Genomic DNA, 14,806 nt, shown 5'->3' on the forward strand with positions numbered 1-14,806 from the left:
TAGTTTACTGGAGTCCTTAAGAGAGCTCAGGGGCCAACACAGACACAGACACTTGGAGATGCAGAGAGAAAGACATTTGGAAATGCTAAGCTAAAAGTTGAAGCCCAGAGTTTGCCGCAGAGAAGCTAAGAGAGGACACTTAGATAAAAATGCCTTGGAAAATGCTTAGAGAGAAATGCCTTGGGAGAACAAGCAAGGATGCACAGGATCTGAGATAGAGGAGCTAAGAGAGACTGAGGCCCAGAGACATTTTGGAGAAAGCAGTTTTAAAACCAGAACCCAGGAGTGAGTAAATGATCAGCAGATGGCAGCTCTCAGAAGTATTGCAGATGCCATCAGCCTTTCTTCAATGAAGGTATCCCCATGTTGATGCCTTAGTTTGGACAATTTTTTGGCCTTATACCTGTTAATTCATAACATGTAAATCCCCTTTATAAAAGCCAATTCATTTCTGGTATTTTGTATAACAGCAGCTTTAGCAAACCAGAACACTTCCTTAAGTGGGATTTTTAAAATATGATCAAAGTGTGGTGTGGAGAGGCAAAATGAAATCATTTGAAATATAAAACTGAGCAATAAGGGAGACAAATTTTTCTTTTATTATTCTTAAGAGTTTTATTGTATCATGCTCTAAATAGAATAAATTTGAAAAGTGTTTAACCCCAGCTGTGCATTTTTAAGAATGTGTTTCATCCACAGGGGTAGAGTTTTGCAGAGAAACCCTTCTTTAAATTCAGCATCCAGTGCTGCTATTTCTGCACATTTTGAGTCACTTAGATTATTGTCTTAAATATTTTATAGGACTGAGTCAGCATTTTACCAATTCCTTTGTGAAACCTCCGGAACCATGTGGAAACATTTGACAGAAATGTGGCTCCCATAAGCATCTGACTTCACCAAGTGGAAGATGTGTTGGACAAGATTGAAAAGAAACCAGCGAGTTAATGTGAGGGGATCATGCAGGTAGCCAGCAGGGTGGATGGTGGTGCCTCTGGGAGGGGGTGCTGGCAGGGGGTGCCCACTTATGGATGTGTCCTTGCCACACAGCAGGCACTTGGCCTTTCTGTAGGTGGGAAGGACAGAGGTGATGATGAGTCTCATACTTGGGTTGTAGGTGCTATAACCAGACATTTATTTAAACTGCCTTTAATTCTGAGTGGGTGTCAGTCCAAGTTGCGCTTTGATTTTTCCCCACATGATGGCTTTGTGTTTTCTTACATCTAGCAGTTACTGTTGGAGCTGGATGATGCTGGCCTCCAGGTGGAGAACATCCATGGCCAAGCCCTCATTTTGATGAACAGCAGAGTGGTCTCCAGCAGGGAATTGGTCAAACCCAAGCTAGCTGAACCTAACAGAAATTTTGAGACGGTGTCTCAGCATATCAGAATTGCCAACGTAAGTAATCTTTACATGTACAATTCTTTCCCTGTGTATGTGTATCTAAACGATATATGATGATAGACCATGTGCATCAAATTTTTAAAAATTAAAATGATACTCATGCTTTTCTTGAATGGTGCACCTGTCCTCATTTATTTGCGATTGTACAGATAATGGAGAGAAAAGGAATCAGTATTGAAGAAAATAACCCACATGAGAAATGGTTTCAAAGGCTCAATTGAATGTTAAAATTGATTATGAAATAATGAGAATAATTCCAGGGTAGGCTTGATTTCTTTTTGCCTTTCCAATGGGAGATTATAGTGTTTTAGCTTTCATTTTTAAATAGTTTCATTGAGATGAATTCCTATATCAGGTAATCATCCAAAGTGTACAATGATTCACAGTATCATAGTGTGTTGATATGAACAGTTGTGAAGTCATCACCACAATCAATTTTTGAACATTTTAATTACTTCCAAAAAAAGTAAGAATAAAAATAAATTTAAAAACAACACCCAAAACATCCCATACATCTTATCCTCCCCATTATTGATATATTTTGTCTTTGTTTTCTTACTCATCTTTCAATACACTGGATGAGGGGATTGTCATTCAGAAGGTTTTTTTTTTTCAATTAAAAAATTCATACCATAAGTGCTACATAGTTTTACAGTCTTCTTAAAGAATCAAAGATACTGGATTACATTCAGTTGAACAGTCTCAGGTATTTCCTATTACCATCCTAATATACTAAAAACTACCAAGGGATATCTATAAAATGCATAAGTGTAACCTCCAGAATGACCACTCAACTATATTGTAAATCTCTCAGCCACTGAAACTCTGTTTGTCTCATTTCTTTTCCCTCTTTTGGTCCAAGAATCCTTTTTCAATCCCGTGATGCCAGAAACAGGCTTATCTGAGGAGTCATGTCCCACATTTCCAGGGATGCTTACACCCCTGGGAGTCATATCCCACATAGTGGGGAGGGCAGTGAGTTTACCTGCAGAGTTGGCTTACAAAAAAAGGCAACACAAGAGCAGCAAAAAGAGGTTCTCTTTTGACTTTTATGATTCTTAGCATAATTATACATAGGTTTAGCTTCTCCTTTGCAGGAATAGATTTCATCAGGGGAAGCCCCAAGATTGAGGGTTTGGCCTGTTATGTTGGTAGTCCCCAGTGCTTGCGAGAATAACAGGAATTCCCCAGGTGGGGAAGTTTAATATTTCCACATTTTCCCCCAGTCACTCAAGAGGGCTTTACAAATACTTTTTTATTCTCTGTCTAAATTGCTCTGGAATGTTTCAGGGCATCACAGTAACCTGTACAAACTAGCAAGATCTCACAACATATTCAGGTTTCCATGTAATCATGGTGTTCAAATAAACTGACCACAGGTTACATTTGATAGTGTGCTACAGAAAATATAAATTTTGGACCAAATAAACATCTCTCCTTTTGGTCTCATACAGAAGTTGAAGTTTTAAAACACTGCCAGTATCATCATTTATACTTCATTCATATCTCTGATTGAAGTCTGATCCTGATCTCTTTTTCAGCTTTTCTGACAGTTGCTGTATGGGATAATACCGACTTCCATAGCTGCAGAACTCTAGTTCTGAGTCTCAGGTATCACACAGATACCCAAAGTTCCAGGGAACCACCAAGTTATTTAGAAGCAACCCATCATTTTAGAATGTAGAAATAACTAAAAAATCAGGAATAAATATGTCTGCTGTAAGAGCTTACAATCTAGGAACCTTTACAATTAGCCTTCCCCTGATAACCTGTAATATCAAATTCAGTTCTCAGAGTTTGCACATTATATTTAGTCCATATCAGTAAGGCATTATAATATTAGCCTTTTTGTTTCTGGCTTATTTGCTCAACATACTGTCCTCAAGTTTCACTCATCTAGTTGCATGCCTCACAACTTTCTAACCTATTGCAGCTGCTTTGTATTCCATTGTATGCATACACAACATTTCACCCTTCTGTTCATCTGTAGGTGAACCTTTAGGCCTCCAAAATCCATTGCAGATCATGAATAGTGCTGCCATAAATACCAGTATGCTTGTGTTCATTCATGTCCCTGTTTTCAGGTCTTCCCAGTATATACCTAAAATCAGGGTTACAGGATCATATGGCAACACTTACTTGGCCTTCTATGGACCCACCACACTGCCCTCCAGATGGGCTGTGATATTGTAGTTCCCTACCAACAGTGAATAGGTACATCCCTCTCTCCACATATTGTCCAGCACTTGTATGTTTCTGTTTATTTTTAAACAGTATTATTCATATACTATAGAATCCATCCTGAGTGAACAGTCACTGATTCCTGGTATAATCATATATTTATGCTTTCATCACCACAATGTATATAAGGACTTTTCCGTTTCTTCTGCAAAGAAAGAAGAGGGAAAAAGGGAAGAATAAAAAATAAGCTATAGAAGAATGAAAAGGAAAAACAACATGAAGAATCCCATACATCTGCCTTATATCCCCCTCTTATTGACAGCTTTTGTATAATGTCTTTGTTACATTTCATGGAAGCATATTGCAATGTTACTGTTAACTATATACACCACTTTGCATTGATTGTATTTTTCCATTTACCCTCCCATTTTTAACACCTTGCAATCTTGGCTATCTTTTTTTCTCCTTCGTGTAAAATCATTCTTATATTTGTACATTTGATCACCATTATGATCTACTGTAGTTTTTGTGACGTTATACAGTCCCAATCCTTACCTTCTATCTTTCCTTCTGGTGTCATACATGCCACTAGCTGCCTTCTAACCCTACTCACAGAGCTTTGTTCAGTGAACTTACAACATTGTGCTACACTCTTAACATTTTGTCTTTTGGATATTATATGTCCTATCTTTCTTATTTTTTTTCTGTCTTTTTACACTTACTAATAGCCTTCATTTCTACACTCTTCTTCAAACCTCTCTCTCTCTCTTATCTTTTCCTATCTGCTTGTAGTGCTCCCTTTAGTATTTCTTGTAGAGCAGGTCTCTTGTTCACAAACTCTCTCAGTGTCTGTCTGTCTGAAAATATTTTAAACTCTCCCTCATTTTTGAAGAACAGTTTTGCTTGATATAGAATTCTTGCTTTTCAGTTTTTCTCCATCAGTATCTTAAATATATTGCACCACTGACTTCTAACCTCCATGGTTTCTGCTGAGAAATCTGGATATAGACTTACTGAGCTTTCATTGAATGTGATGGATCAGTTCCCTTGCTGCTTTCAGAAGTCTCTCTTTGACTCTAACATTTGACAATCTGATTAGCAATTGTCTTCGAGTAGGTCTATTTGGATCTATTCTGTTTTGGGTATGCTGTGCTTCTTGAATCCGTCATGTTAAGAGTTTGGAAATTTTCGTTGATTAATTCCTCTATTATCCTTTTGGCCCCTCTTCTCTTCTCCTTCTGGGCCACCAATAACACTTACATTCATGGGCTTCATGTTGTCATTCAATTCCCTGAGACCCTGCTCATGTTTTTCCACTAATTGTCCTGTTGGTTCTTTTGTGTGTAGGATTTCGGATGCTGTGTCCCATAGTTCACTAATCCTTCTGCCCCTTCAGACCTGCTGTTGCAAATCTCCATTGTGTTTTTCATCTCTTCTATTGTGCCTTTCATTCCCGTGATTTCTTCCAATTGTTTTTACAATTTTTTTAATTGCTTCCTCACATTCTCCCAATGTCTTCTTTATATCCTTCATCCCTTTTGCCATGTCTTCCCTCAATTCACTGATTTGATATTGAATTAATGTCACATGTTTGTTTAAACATCTTTAGTTTTTTAAACTCCTCTATCTCCTTCATAGTGTAAGTTTGTTCCTTCAACTGGGTCATGTCTTTGATTATCCTAATGTGACTCATAACTTTTTTGTTAGTGTCTAGGTATCAGGTTTCCTCCATTCATTGATTCTACAGGTCATGTTCGCCCTTTGCCTAGGGTTTTCTAGTTGGTTGGCTGTGTTCTCTGTCTGTTCTTTGGCATTCAGTTCAACTTTTTCTAGACCTCTAGCATAGCTTCTGTTTAACTGATCAGAATTTTTCAGCTCTCATTTTGATTCTTGTCTTGCCTAGATGGGACCATTTTTATAGGAGTGTCTACCCTGATATAATCAACCACAAGCAGATTTTCCCAGACCAGACAGGTCCAGGTTTCAGGAGGAGAATGTAATCAGTATCAAATTTCCCTGTGGATGAGACTCAGCACCTTGTCAGACTTTCCTGTGAGGCCTCTATAATCTGTGCATTTCCTGTGCTGCCCAGCAGGTGGTGCTTGTCAGACCACAGCTCCCAACTGGCATAAAAGGTGTGGTGCCTCTAATTTTCAGCAGACCACATCCTTGCCAGAGACTGAGGGTGAGTCAGAAGGCAAGCTGAAGCTATTTTTTTTTTCCATGCCCCTGTGGTCTGAATTCTCCGAAGGACGCCACACCTCAGCTATGCCCCACTCCCCCGTTTCTTGGAAAAGATATGCCCTTCAGAGAATTCTTTCCTTCACTTGACTCCTTACTTTGTCTGATAGACCTACTTAACTCTACCCATTCTTGCATCAGTGCTGAAAATTGAAAATGCCAGAGGCTTTTTCTAATGAGCTACTTAGAATAGTTTACAAAATGAGAGAGAGAGAAAGAAAAGAAATCCCCTTTTCAGAAACAATCCATAGACCCCCAGTTTCATGAGTCAACAGCAGGACTTGGTACCCAGCTCTGTGTACCCCTTTTCTTAGAGCACAGCCCTTTTAACAGTATTGTGAACTTGGACAATTCCAAAAGCCTCTGTTTTTATTTATTTATTTTTCCATCAGCCCCACTTCCTTTTTGTTGAAAGAGACCTTAGAATTCCTCTCTTGCTTGCTCTGGGTTTATCTGTGCTTGAAGATTGTATTCAGTAGTCCAGTATGTTAATTAAAACATTATTGGCACTTGGTTGAGCTACCTTCCCTTGCTCTTAGTAGAGACTGTTTCTTTTTCCCACAGGGAAGTCTTCCAACTCAGCTTCAATGCCGGTGGGGAGGGTTGCCAGCCTCTGCCTTTTGGGGGTACTTTACTTATGATTCTGTGTTATGGTTTCACCAATTTCACCACTTCTAGACTGGTGTGTGATGTGTGTCCAGTCATGGAAGTCCCTCAAACAGTTGTTCCAGGCTATTTATTAGTTCTTCCTGGCTGTTTACTAGATGCTCTAGATGACTCAATTCCCCACCTCACTAAGCTGCCATCTTGCCCCACCCATTTCCCTCACTGTTGAGGGGAAGCTTTGCTGGATAGAGAATTGTTGGCTGGTAATTTTTCTCTCTCAGTATATTAAATGCATTATATGAATGTATTCTTGCATACATGTTGTTGGATGAGAAATCAGCACATAGACTTATTTGCCTTCCCTAGAAGATGGTGAATCACTATTTTCTTGCTGCTTTCAGAATTTTCTCTTTCTTTGGCATTTGAATCTGATTTCTATTTGTCTTGGAGAGGGTGTGTTCAGATTTATTCTGTTTCGAGTATGTTGGGCTTCTTGGATTTGCATATTTATGTTTCTTATAAGGGTTGGGAAATTTTCATCCATTATTTCTTTGACTATCCTTCCCAGTTCTTTTCCCTTCTCTTCTGCTTCTGGAACACCCATGATGTATATGTTTGTGCACCTCAAGTTGTCAGTCATTTTCCTGATACCCTGGTCAGATTTTTCCAATTTTCTCCATGTTTTCTTTTGACTGTTCAAATTTGATTACCCTGTCTTCTAGCTCACTGATCCTTTCTTCTGCCTATTCAGATATGCTGTTGTGTGTCTCTAGTATATATGTTTTTAACTTAAATTTTTTCTTGAGATTGTTCACATACCATGCAATTATCCAAAGATCCAAAGTATACAATCAGTTGCCCACGGTACCATCATACAGCTGTGCATCCATCACCACAATTTTTTATTCAATTTTTAGAACATTTTCATTACTCCAGAAAAGAAACAGATACAAAAGAACGAAACTCAAATCTTCCCATACCCCTAACCATCCCTCTCCATTTTTGATTCATAGTATGGTGTGGTATATTTGTTACTGTTGAAAGAGAGTTTAAATGCTACTAACTATAGTATATAGTTTGCAATAGGTATATTTTTTCCTATATGCCCCTCTCTCCTTAACTTCTAGTTATAGTGTCATACATTTGTTCTGGTTTATGAGAGAAATTTCTAGTATTTGTACAGTTAATCATGGACATTGACAACCACAAGATTCACTGTTTTATGCATTCCCATCTTCTAATCTTCAACTTTCTTTCTGGTTACCTACGTGACTGTGAGCTTATGCTTTCACCACATTCACACACCATTCAGCACTGTTAGTTATTCTCACAATGTGCTACCATCACCTCTGTCCATTTTCAAACATTGAAGTTCATCCTAGTTGAACATTCTGCCCATAATAAGCAACCACTCCCCATTCTTTAGTCTTGTGGTATATCCTGCTAACTTGTATTTTATGTCTATGTGTTTATATATTATAATTAGTTCATATCAGTGAGATCCTGCAGTATTTGTTCTAATGTGTCTGTCTTATTTCACTCAGTATAGTGTCCTCAAGGTTTCTTCATCAACTCATTTTTTATAGATGGTTTTTTTTCACACACCATACATTCCATCCTAAGTAAACAACCTATAGTTCCCTATATAGTCACATATTTTTGTGCTCATCACCATTGCCACTATCTATATAAGGACATATCCATTTCTTCCCCAAAGATGAGGAAGAGTCAAAAGAGGGAGAGAGAAAAGGAAAAGAAAAAGAGAAAGAAAAATATAATAGTTAGGAAGCACCAAAAGGAAATAGAGCATTAAACTAAAGTAGAATAAAGTGTCAGACAACATGCCCAATGCCAAGAGTTCCATACCCTTCCCCCTTGCCCCCATATGCATTTAGCATTGGTATATTGCCTTTGTTATATTGAAGGAAGCATAATACAGTGTTTCTGTTAGTTATAGTCTCCAGTTTGCATTGATTGTATTTTCCCCCAATCCCACCGTATTTTTAACACCTTGCATTGTTGACATTTATTTGTTCTACCTCATGTAAAAACATATTTGTACCTTTTATCACCATGGTTGAGCTCCTCAGGTTTCACTGAGTTATACAGTACCAGTCTCCATCCTTGTTCTTTCCTTCTCTTGTCCCACATGCTCCTAACCTTCCTCTTTCAACCATACTCACAGTCATCTTTGTTCAGTGTACTTACATTGCTGTGCTACAATCTCCCAAAAATGTTTTCCAAACCCATCTCTCCTGTCTTTTCCATTTGGTCTGTAGTGCTCCCTTTAGTGTTTCCTCTAGAGCAGGTATCTTGTTCACAACCTCTGTCATTGTCTTTTTCTCAGAGAGTATTTTGAGCTCTTCCTCATGTTTGAAGGACAGTGTTGCTAGATATAGGATTCTTGGTTGATGATTTTTCTCTTTCACTATTTTAAATATATCACTCCACTTCCTTCTTACTTCCATGGTTTCTACTGAGAAATCCACACATAGTCTTATCAAGCTTCCTTTGTATGTGATGGATTGCTTTTCTCTTGCTGCTTTCAGGATTCTATCTTTATCTTTGATGTTTGATAATCTCATTATTAAGTGTCTTGGTGTAGGCCTATTCAGATCTATTCTGTTTGGGGTATGCTGCACTTCTTGGATCTGTAATTTTATGTCTTTCATAAGAGATGGAAATTTTCATTGATTATTTCCTCTATTATTGCTTCTGCTGTTTTCCCTTCTTTTCTCCTTCTGGGATACCTATGACACTTACATTCTTGCATTTCATGTAGTCATTCAGTTCCTGGAGACGTTGCTCATATTTTTCCATTCTTTACTCTGTCTTTTGTTTTTTGTGTAGGCTTTCAGGTTTGTTGTTCTCCAGTTGCTGAGTGTTTTCTTCTGCCTCTTAAGATCTGCTGTTGTATGTTTCCATTGTGTCTTTTATCTGTTTTGTTGTGCCTTTCATTTCCACAGATTCTGCCGGTTGTTTTTTTGAACTTTTGATTTCTACCTTATGTTTGCCCAGTATTTTTATTATATGCTTCATCTCTTTTGCCATATCTTCCCTAAACTTTTTGAATTGATTTAATATTTGTTGTTTAAATTCCTGTATCTCAGTTGAAGTGTAAAGTCTGCTCCTTTGACTGGGCCATAACTTTGTTTCTCTTAGTGTAGTTTGTAGCTTTCTGTTGTCTAGGCATCTGGTTTCTTTGGTTACCCCAATCAGGTTCTCCCAGACCAGAACAGGCTCAGGTCTAGAAGGAGGCAATAGTGTCCTTTTCCTTGAGTGTGTCTTCGGTTGATACACCCTGTGATACCTCAAGTCACTGTGTTTTTCTGCCCAGCATGTGGCACCTGTCAGCCTGTTGCTCCAGACTGGTGTAAGGATGTGTGGCACATGGCTGTTTTCCCTCAGACTCTGGCATCTGGTTCTGAATGGAATGCAGGTAGTAGAGCTGGGCCCCACGTTTTCCTCTTAGGGAAGGTACACACCCTGGGGAGAGGTCATTTACATTCAAATAGTCTGTCTGCCTGTGCTGTCTCCTCCCTTGTCTGAGTCTGAGTGCTGTGAACTGACAGTGGCTGAGGCTTCCTCCACTGAGCCAAAAAAGGGACAGAAATCCCCCCTTCAGGGCCAAGCCCATGGTAACCCTCAGTTTCACCCATCAGCCTGAGATATCACCCAGTCCTTTGGGCTACACCTCCATCCTAGAGAGGTCCTCTGGTTCTCCAAGGTCAGACAGCACCAATAGCCTCTGTCTCCTTGTTGGGGATTCATAGCTTGAATCGAGCAGTCCATGCTTGTTAATTAAAACCCTAGTTGGAGCTCAGCTGAGCTATATTCACTTGCTGGGAGTGTGCTGCTCTCTAGCACAGTGAGGCTTTGCAATTTGCCATGGGGGATGGGGTTCTTAGGCTTTGCAGTTTGCCATGGGGGATGGGGCTCTCAGCTCAGGTCTGCCGTTTTCACTTACAGATTTTATGCTGCGATCTCAGGCATTCCTCCCAATACAGGTTGGTGTCTGATAAGTGTAGTCATATTTGTCCCCTTGCAATTATTCCAGATTATTTACTAGTTGTTCCTGGTTGTTTATTAGTTGTTCCAGGGGGACTAACTAGCTTCCACTCCTCTCTATGCTTCCATCTTAGCTCCTCCCCTTCTAGTATATTTTTAATTTCATCTACAGGGTATTTTCATTTCCATAATGTAGGTTGCCATTTAATGTATTTTTTCAAATTGTTCTTTATGCTTTCCCAGTGTCTTCCTCATATCCTGTATCTCTTTATGCATATTTTCCTTAATCTCTCAATTGATTAAATACATTTGTTTGAACATCTTTGCTTGCTTTTTCCAAATTCTGCATCTCCTCTAGTTTTTTCAGTTTTCCCTTGACTGGGTGATATCTTCCCATGTTTTAATATGCCTTATGATTTTTGTTGATATTTGTTCATGTGATTATCTTCATTTGTCTGTTCTAAAGGTTGGTTTCTCTCTCTTGTCTAGGATTTAGTTGTTCCTGTGTTTGTATGGGGCAGTCCTTTATGGGAGCCTCAGTATTTCCCAGCCAAAACAATGATGAGTATCCATGCAGGGGGAGTATACCAGCTCCAGTGTGTCTGAGAAAGGGTCTGGAGAGGATTCAAAAAGCCCTGTTTTTTCCCCTGCGTGTTCCAGCCTGCCCAGCAAATGGTGCTCTTTAGTTACTTATTCATCCTGAAAAGGTGTTTGCCTCATGTAACCCAGCAGTGTCTGACCCAGGGGGAAGGGCTGAATTGTGGGGATCCTGTACTCTCACTTCACTGGCCAATATTTGCCCCAGTATTTGGCTGTGTACCCCTCTGTATTTGGGGCAAAGGACTCCTGAAGGCTGCCCAGTCTGCAGCCATCCCCCAGGCAAGAATTGGGCATCTAGCTGCTTCCCTCATGGGTGGGGAATGGGCACCAGGATCCATGGCCAGTTACATTCTCTGCTCACATTCTCCCAGGCCCTTCCCACAATGACCTGAGCCTTGAAATGTCTTCCCCAGTCTCCAGGTCACCAAAGAGTTGATTTGGTCTGTTTCTGCCTGGCTCCTTGCTGCTTCGGGGAAAATAGTAGGTTTTGCTTTTCCCTCCGTAATCTTTAATTTTTGAAGCTCCTCCTGCTACCGCCTTTATTAAAATGCATTTTGTTGTGAGCATTAGCGTATATACTTAACCATGATAGCTTTCAAAGTGAGATTTAACATGTAGTTAGAAAGCAGATTTCAAAGAATGTTATGGGTTACATTTACACATTTTCAGTTAATTCCATTATTGTAAAATATAACAAATAAACAGAAAGGTGTTAACATTCAAAGTACACCTCAATCAGTAGTTATATAGGTAATTTCAAAAAATGTGGGTTATAGTTTCACAGTTTCAGTTCTTTCCTTACTGTGAAATACAGGTGCTAACATTGAAAGTACAATTAAATGAACTGCTATAGAGCAAATTTCAAAGAATGTTATAGGTTACAGTTCTACCATTTCAGTTATTTCCTTCTGGCTGTTCTAATACCCTAGCATCTATATGTGTGTGTGTGTGTGTGTGTGTGTGTGTGTGTGTGTGTGTGCGCGCACATGCACATTTTATTATTCACAATCCTTTGTTAAATTCTAGCTTGTCTATTGCTACCCCTTCCTCTTGTTTAAAAATTTTCTCAGTTTTCAGGGGTGTCTAGGTGGTGACTACACTAACTTTTTTATATTCAAAAAGAGTGTTGACACTGGGTAAGGGGGCTGTATCTGATTGTTGTTCTTAAAGAAGCTGTTGCCTCTGGTTTTTATGACTTTTCTGGCACAGGAACACTCTGTTGGATTTATGTTTCTGAGATAAAACTTAGTGAATGACAGACATAGGGGACTGGTGGTTTGATGGGTTGAGCCCTCTACCATAAGTTTTACCCTTGGGAAGATGGTTGCTGCAAAGGAGAGGCTAGGCCTCCCTATGGTTGTGCCTAAGAGCCTCCTCCCGAATGCCTCTTTGTTGCTCAGATGTGGCCCTCTCTCTCTGGCTAAGCCAACTTGAAAGGTGAAATCACTGCCCTCCCCCCTACGTGGGATCAGACACCCAGGGGAGTGAATCTCCCTGGCAACGTGGAATATGACTCCCGGGGAGGAATGTAGACCCGGCATCGTGGGACAGAGAACATCTTCTTGACCAAAAGGGGGATGTGAAAGGAAATGAAATAAGCTTCAGTGGCAGAGAGATTCCAAAAGGAGCCGAGAGGTCACTCTGGTGGGCACTCTTACGCACACTTTAGACAACCCTTTTTAGGTTCTAAAGAATTGGGGTAGCTGGTGGTGGATACCTGAAACTATCAAACTACAACCCAGAACCCATGAATCTCGAAGACAGTTGTATAAAAATGTAGCTTATGAGGGGTGACAATGGGATTGGGAAAGCCATAAGGACCACACTCCACTTTGTCTAGTTTATGGATGGAGGAGTAGAAAAATAGGGGAAGGAAACAAACAGACAAAGGTACCCAGTGTTCTTTTTTACTTCAATTGCTCTTTTTCACTCTAATTATTATTCTTGTTATTTTTGTGTGTGTGCTAATGAAGGTGTCAGGGATTGATTTAGGTGATGAATGTACAACTATGTAATGGTACTGTAAACAATCGAAAGTACGATTTGTTTTGTATGACTGCGTGGTATGTGAATATATCTCAATAAAATGAAGATTAAAAAATAAAAAAACTTAGTGAATGAATCTTTATAAAATCTCCAATAGGGACCTAAGAATTTTGGAACTACTGTTGGTAAGGGCATGGAATACTGTGGCCATTTGGGATATCTAGTGGAAGCTTGCCTAAGAGAAACCTCCAGGATAGCCTCATGACTCTAATTGAAATCTCTTAGCTACTGTAACCTTATTCTGTTCCCTTTATTTTCCCCCTTTAAATAAAGTAGACACCTTAAATCCTTTGCTACCAGGGCCAGATTATTCCTGGGAGTCATGTCTCAGGTTGCAAGGGAGATTCATTTCCCATTTTAGGGGAGTAAATGAATTTATTTGCTGAGTTGGGCTTAGCGAAAGGCCACATCTGAACACCAAAAGAGGTTCTCTGGAGGTGGTTCTTAGGCATAATTATATGAAGACTTAGCCTCCAGTGTACAGCCCTAAGTTTAAAAGAACTAGCCTCAAGATTGAGGGCCTGATTTATTAAGGTGTGGGTTCCTAATTCACATAACCTATATTCTGTTCCAAGATAAACAGTTTCTCACATTATCTTCACTTAGTTTTTACAATCATCATCACTCTCTATTTTAAACAATTATCATAACATAAGACAGCCCAGAGTTTTGTCAGCTGCAAATTATTTATTCCCTAGTATTAGTGTAATGCTTGTAAGCTATTCCATTTAATGCAGTCTCTGAAATGTAGTGGGTAGTTTTCCCATATACCACTGTGTTGTTAACTCTTTGTACCAGTGTCATACCTTATAAGTATGTCATGCTAACACTTATGTATATCTATAGTGCTACTCTGTGGGTTACATGCCTTTAAACAACCACTTTTGACCATGTTCACCTTCAGTGCAGCACTGATACTTACAATCCCGTTAATGAACCACAATCACCCCTGTCCATTCCCATACCATTAAGTTCAACCTCATTATGATGTCTGCACATATTAGATTATCATTCCCCCTTTACTTGCTTCTCTCTCTCTCTGGGTCCTCTTACATTCTACAGTATAAGACACTTATTTTACATTGTTCACAGAGTTCACATTGCTGGTAACATACAGTATCTCTCCTTTTGTGTCTGTGGTAGGTATGCTTTTTTGAAATGCAATTTTATTGAGATACATGCAATTTTATTGAGATATTCCTTCTGGCTATCCTAATACCTTAGCATCTATATGTGTGTGTGTATATTTCATTATTCATAATCCTTTGTTAAATCCTAGCTTGTCTAATGCTACCCCTTCCTCTTGTTTAAAAATTTTCTCAATTTCCTGGGGTATCTAGGTGGCAACTACACTAACTTTTTCATATTCAAAGAGAGTGTTGACACTATGAGTAAGGGGGCTGTATCTGATTATTGTTCTTAAAGAATTTGTTGCCTCTGGGTTTTAGGACTTTTCTGGCATAGGAATGCTCTGTTGGTTTTAAGTTTCTGAGAGATAAAACTTAGTGAAGTTTGCAGTCACTGGCTCACAATAATATCACAAAGTTAAAAATATATTCCTGTGCTGGTTTAGATGTATTATGTCCCCCAAAATGCAAACTTGTGGGGGCAGATGTATTAGTGTTGATTAGGTTGGAATCTTTGGATTAGTTTGTTTCCATGGAGATGTGACCCACATCTTTGAACCACATTTATAGTTTGTTGTGTTTTTTAACAAAGCATA

The 14,806-nt window shown here is 39.2% G+C and overlaps 1 protein-coding gene across 1 annotated transcript in view; it reads left to right on the top strand.

Annotated features, from left to right (window-relative positions):
- Positions 1 to 1,380: 1,380 nt before the first annotated feature.
- LOC119525087 overlaps positions 1,381 to 14,806 on the top strand; it is a 184,678-nt gene continuing 171,252 nt past the window's right edge. Inside the window, exon 1 of the mRNA XM_037823728.1 lies at positions 1,381 to 1,395. The gene's annotated coding sequence lies outside the window, so the exon portion shown is untranslated. The remainder of the gene's footprint in view (positions 1,396 to 14,806) is intronic.

The sequence above is a fragment of the Choloepus didactylus genome (genome assembly GCF_015220235.1).
Source record: "Choloepus didactylus isolate mChoDid1 chromosome 23 unlocalized genomic scaffold, mChoDid1.pri SUPER_23_unloc6, whole genome shotgun sequence".
NCBI lineage: Eukaryota > Metazoa > Chordata > Mammalia > Pilosa > Megalonychidae > Choloepus > Choloepus didactylus.